The following is a 6227-nucleotide window of genomic DNA, read 5'->3' on the forward strand; positions in this document are numbered from 1 at the left end:
TATATTTAAAGAGTCGATTTTTGATCACAGATTAAGCGTCTTGAATAAATGGAGTCATGCCCATTGAAACAACTATTATGCTGAAAATATGGAAGATATTGTTTCATTTATACGGAATTACTTCAAAGATAAAAAATGTTTTGCCATAAGTGCCCCCTCAAAAAAGTAAATGCATTATGTCTCTGACTAGGATTTCAAGTTGGTTATTGTCATACAGTACAGTATATACATAATGACATACTAATGAATGTATATATATATATACATATATATACTATATATACTGAATGGTACATTCACAACAAACCTTTTATATTTGCCAATAAATAAACAACTCAAAACAGACATCATGCCATTTCAAAGACATATCATCTTGACATATCATATAGCACTGTCTCCTGTATCCCATACCATTTAAATATGCGTGTGCCGCTACTTTTTAACTCTATCCACGCTTGTGGTTGGTCCATATTAGTCCTTGACCACAAGAGAGAGATTGCATTTGGGTGGTTGTGATGCGATGAGCACACGCTGGCATTCTGGCATTTCCTCTGAGCTATGGTCCAGTTGTTAGGCATGTTCTAATGTTTTAACGTTGGGGATCTGCGGGAGGGCTCGGCTGACATTCACCATAGAGGAAGACCCAGGGCCAAGTAAGCCAGTCGGGTCGCTTGGATGCTCCAGGATATAAATGGCACCGGGTAAAGATAACCCTCCGTGACAGTCAAGCAGTCAATTCCTTAACGAGGGGATCAGCATTCATATACATTTGAGATGTCGGTAGCACTTTATCAAAATCATTTTCACGGTTAAGTCATTTCTATAAATGCTTATACATGCTTATAAGTGCTATTATATATTATAAATTAATATCAATACAATATATGCTCATGAGTTGTAATGATTATAAATGTGTACAAATAAATGAACTATTTGTTGATTGTATGTACACTATTTATAAATAGTTAGGATAAAGTGTTACTGTGATTTTGAACTTAAATGAACCATGTTTTTCACCAGTAAAGAAATGTATGGAAATTCATAAATCATAAAGCGTAGATCAATATAAGTCGATATTAGACATCAATGTGGCAGGTGCATAGCATACCCACCAGATGGCACCGGTAAACTGTAGAGTAGAGGCGTCTGTGCATTTTGTACGTCTGGACTAGAGGACGACAGTGTTGTAAGTCGTCAGAAATAAAAGTATGGACACAGATCTGCTCGTATATGATACCACAAATAGAATTACATACCAGAATAACTACCAGTGGAATTACCTATGGAGTATTGTTAATAGACTAATAGTGGTGTACAGTGAGTTATATACTGTGGTAGTGGTTATCCTAGTGGTTAAGAGCATTGAACCAAGTTCAAATCCTCAAGCACACTAAGTGAAAAATCTGTTGATGTGCCCTTGAGCAGGGCACTTAATATAAACCGAATTAATACAAGCTTCTGCTAAATGACTAAAATGTAATAATATATATATATATATATATTTTTTTTTTTTCAATTCTATTTTTCAATTTTCTTGGGAAAGAAATTGTATTGCTATATTAATACAAGTATTTACATAGCTGGAACCCAATCATACATAATGTTTTTCCCCGTTTGTTACTTATACATTGGGAAAGGAATAGGCCTGTAAGTAAATCAAATATTGTTAGATAAAATATGACTTTTGATTGAGTCTGTTATTTTATATTGTATACAAATGCATACTAAACAGTGAATATAGTATTTTATAAACTGTACTGACATTTCCTAAAACCCTTTTTGTACCTTGCTCTAACATGCGTGCTATGCAGATCACACACACACACATCAAGTGCTCTGTGGGAAATCCCATATCTGCAATAGATTGATCAGCCTTTAAGTCTATTCTATTCTTCTTATTTCCACTGAGAATTGGCTGAGAAGTTCTTTAGTATGTATGTAATCTAACACCACTTCATTTGGCTTTAGAAATGACTTCCACACCATTCACACACAGCTTTACTCTAGCTAATGTTTGTAAAACAGCAGATGAGTATAATGCCGTTCTCCAGAGAGAAGTAAAAAATTTGTTATTTAAATGGAATAATTACAATAACTCCAAAAGCATTCATCAATATAAACGTTTCTGGAGACAACCGATCTAATTGAAAATAACTCTGTTTCTAATGTTTGCTAATGTGCCGACTGACACAGTCTTCTTGCCCTACATTTATTCCTCGCTCTGATCATTTTAGCATACCTTTCTCTCTATGGTGCGTTGTGTTTGATGTCCAGCCATACAATTCTTAAATGTCAATCTGGTATGTTCTTGCATAAAGATACACATCAAGGAACATGACACTTCTGTCATGAGATTAGCCTCACACAATTGATGCCTGGAGATAGGCATCGCGGACATGAGACGAAGTAAATACATTGCATTCAATGGGGGAAAGATTAGAGCCACAATAATGATGCAGAGAGATAGGTGTCACAGACACGATGTCAAAGTGAATACATTGCTTGCGATGAGGTTGACGTATCGATATGCATCAAGTAGTTGACACATAAGTCAATTGCATTCATGTCTGTCTGTTTTCACTTTCTCGCTCTCTATTCCCTTTACCCGCCTCCTTCTCTTCTGTCTCCCTCCCCTTTATTTCACCTGCTCCACCCTCCCTCTCTCCTCTCTCTCTCTCTTTGCCTCCTTCTGTCTCTTTCAATTCAATTCAAGGGGCTTTATTGGCATGGGAAACATATGTTAACATTGCCAAAGCAAGTGAAGTAGATAATATACAAAAGTGAAATAAACAATAAATATTTACAGTAAATACTACACTCAAAAAATTTCCAAAAGAATAAAGACATGAAAAATGTCATATTATGTATATATACAGTGTTGTAACGATGTGCAAATGTTTAAAGTACAAAAAGGAAAATAAATAAACATAACTATGGGTTGTATTTACAATGGTGTTTGTTCTTCACTGGTTGCCCTTTTCTTGTGGCAACAGGTCGCAAATCTTGCAGCTGTGATGGCACACTGTGGTATTTCACCCAGTACATATGGGAGTTTGTCAAAATCGGGTTTGTTTTCAAATTCTTTGTGGATCTGTGTAATCTGAGGGAATACGTGTCTCCAATATGGTCATACACTTGGCAGGAGGTTAGGTAGTGCAGCTCAGTTTCCACCTCATTTTGTGGGCAGTGTGCACATAGTCTGTCTTCTCTTGAGAGCCAGGTCTGCCTACGGCGGACTTTCTCAATAGCAAGGCTATGCTCACTGAGTCTGTACATAGTCAAAGCTTTCCTTAAGTTTGGGTCAGTCACAGTGGTCAGGTGTTCTGCCACTGTGAACTCTCTGTCTTTCTCTCCCTACTCTTTATCCACCCTCCTACTCTTCTCTCTCCCGCCCTCTTCTTTCATTTACTTTTACATTTTAGTCATTTAGCAGATGCTCTTTTCCAGAGGGACTTACAGTTAGTGCATTCCTGTAGAGTGGCGCAGTGGTCTAAGACACTGCATCTCAGTCCAAGAGGTGTCACTACAGACCCTGGTTTGATTCCAGGCTGTATCACCACCGGCCGTGATTGGGAGTCCCATAGGGCGACACACAATTGGCCCAGCATCGTCTGGGTTAAGGTTTGGCTGGGGTAGGCCGTCATTGTAAATAAGAATTTTTACTTAACTGACTTGCCTAGTTAAATAATGGTTAAAATAAAGTGCAAGTGCTGTTTTTTTATTCATATAAAACATTTTTTGGAGGGGGGTCGAGGTGAGAAGGAGGATTATTTAAGATACTGTGAAGAGGTAGGGTTTCAGATGTTTTCAGAAGATGGGCAGGGACTCTGTTCTAGCTTCAGGGGGAAGCTGGTACCACCATTGGGGTGCCAGGACAGAGAAGAGCTTGGACTGGGCTGAGCGGGAGCTTCCCTCCTGTCAAGGAGGCTTTCACCCCCTCCCCGCTCTCCCCCCTCTTCCTTCTATCTCTCTCTTTCTGCATCCTCTCGCTCTCCTCTCTCTCCCCCCTCTATCTCTCTATCTATCTAAACTCAAAAAAACTCAAAAAAATAAACGTCCTCTCACTGTCAACTGCGTTTATTTTCAGCAAACTTAACATGTGCAAATATTTGTATGAGCATAACAAGACTCAACAACTGAGACATAAACTGAACAAGTTCCACATACATGTGTCACGCCCTGGCCTTAGTTATCTTTGTTTTCTTTATTATTTTAGTTAGGTCAGGGTGTGACATGGGGGATGTTTGTGTGTTTTTGTCTAGTCTAGGGTGTTTGTATTGTCTAGGGGGGTTTGGTAGAGTTCATGGGGTTGTGTTCAGTGTAGGTGTTTATGTAAGTCTATGGTTGCCTGGATTGGTTCTCAATTAGAGACAGCTGTCTATCGTTGTCTCTGATTGAGAGTCATATTTAGGTAGCCATAGGCATTAGGTAGGTTGTGGGTAATTGTCTATGTCTTGACGTTAGTTGCTTGTGTCTGCACTTTCGTTTTGTAGCTTCACGGTCGTTTGTTGTTTTGTCTAGTTTGTATTAGTGTTCGTGTTCGTTTCATCTTCAAATAAATAGAAGATGTATTTATATCACGCTGCGCCTTGGTCCTCTCTTTCACCTAAAGACGATCGTGACAGAATTACCCACCATACCAGGACCAAGCAGCGTGGTAACAGGCAGCGGCAGCAGGAGCAGCGCAAGGAGGAATGGACATGGGAGCAGAGTCTGGACTACACTACGTGGGAGGAGATCGACAGGTGGGCGATCGACCCAGGGAGAATGCCGGAGCCCGCCTGGGATTCTCTGGATCAGTGTGAGGAGGGATACCGGCGAATGGAGGCAGCACGACGACGTGGTAGGAAGCCCGAGAGTTAAGCCCAAACATTTCTTGGGGGGTGGCTACAAGGGAGTGTGGCGAAGTCGGGTAAGAAACCTGCGCCAACTCCTCGAGCTTACCGTGGAGAGCGAAAGTACGGGCAGACACCGTGTTATGCGGTAAAGCGCACGGTGTCTCCTGTACGTGTGCTTAGCCCGGTGCGGTACATTCCAGCTCCTCGTATCGGCCGGGCTAGATTGAGCATTGAGCCAGGTGCCATGAAGCAGGCTCAACGCGTCTGGTCTCCAGTGCGTCTCCTCGGGCCGGCATACATGGCACCAGCCTTACGCATGGTGTCCCCGGTTCGCCAACACAGCCCAGTGCAGGTTATTCCACCTCCCCGCACTGGTCGGGCTACGGGGAGCATTCAACCAGGTAAGGTTGGGCAGGCTCGGTGCTCAAGGGAGCCAGTACCCCTGCACGGTCCGGTATATCCGGCGCCACCTCCCCGCCCCAGCCCAGTACCACCAGTGCCAACACCATGCACCAGGCTTCCAGTGTGTCTCCAGAGCCCTGTTCCTCCTCCACGCACTCGCCCTGTGGTGTGTGTCCCCAGCCCAGTACCACCAGTGCCAACACCACGCACCAAGCTTCCAGTGTGTCTCCAGAGCCCTGTTCCTTCTCCACGCACTCGCCCTGTGCTGCGTGTCTCCAGCCCAGTACCACCAGTTCCGGCACCACGCACCAAGCCTCCTGTGCGTCTCCAGAGCCCTGTGCGCCCTGTTGCTGCTCCCCGCACTAGCCTTGAGGTGCGTGTCCTTAGCCCGGTACCTCCAGTTCCGGCACCACGTACCAGAACTACTGTGCGCCTCAGCCGGCCAGAGACTGCCGTCTGCCCAGCGCTATCTGAGCTGCCTGCCTGCCCAGAGCCATCTGAGCTGCCTGCCTGCCCAGAGCCATATGAGCTGCCTGCCTGCCCAGCGCCATCTGAGCCATCCGTCTGCCCAGCATCATCTGAGCAATCCTTCTGCCCAGCGCCATCTGAGCCATCCGTCTGCCCAGCGCCGTCAGAGCCGCCCGTCTGTCCCGAGCCGTCAGAGCCGCCCGTCTGTCCCGAGCCGTCAGAGCCGCCCGTCTGTCCCGAGCCGTCAGAGCCGCCAGAGCCGCCCGCCAGTCGGGAGCCGCCAGAGCCGTCCGCCAGTCGGGAGCCGCCAGAGCCGCCCGCCAGTCGGGAGCCGCCAGAGCCACCCGCCAGTCGGGAGCCGCCAGAGCCGCCCGCCAGTCGGGAGCCGCCAGAGCCGCCCGCCAGTCGGGAGCCGCCAGAGCCGTCCGCCAGTCGGGACCCGCCAGAGCCGCCCGCCAGTCGGGACCCGCCAGAGCCGCACGCCAGTCATGAGCCGCCCACTAGTCATGAGCTGCCCGC

Source organism: Salvelinus alpinus, chromosome 20 (genome assembly GCF_045679555.1).
Source record: "Salvelinus alpinus chromosome 20, SLU_Salpinus.1, whole genome shotgun sequence".
NCBI lineage: Eukaryota > Metazoa > Chordata > Actinopteri > Salmoniformes > Salmonidae > Salvelinus > Salvelinus alpinus.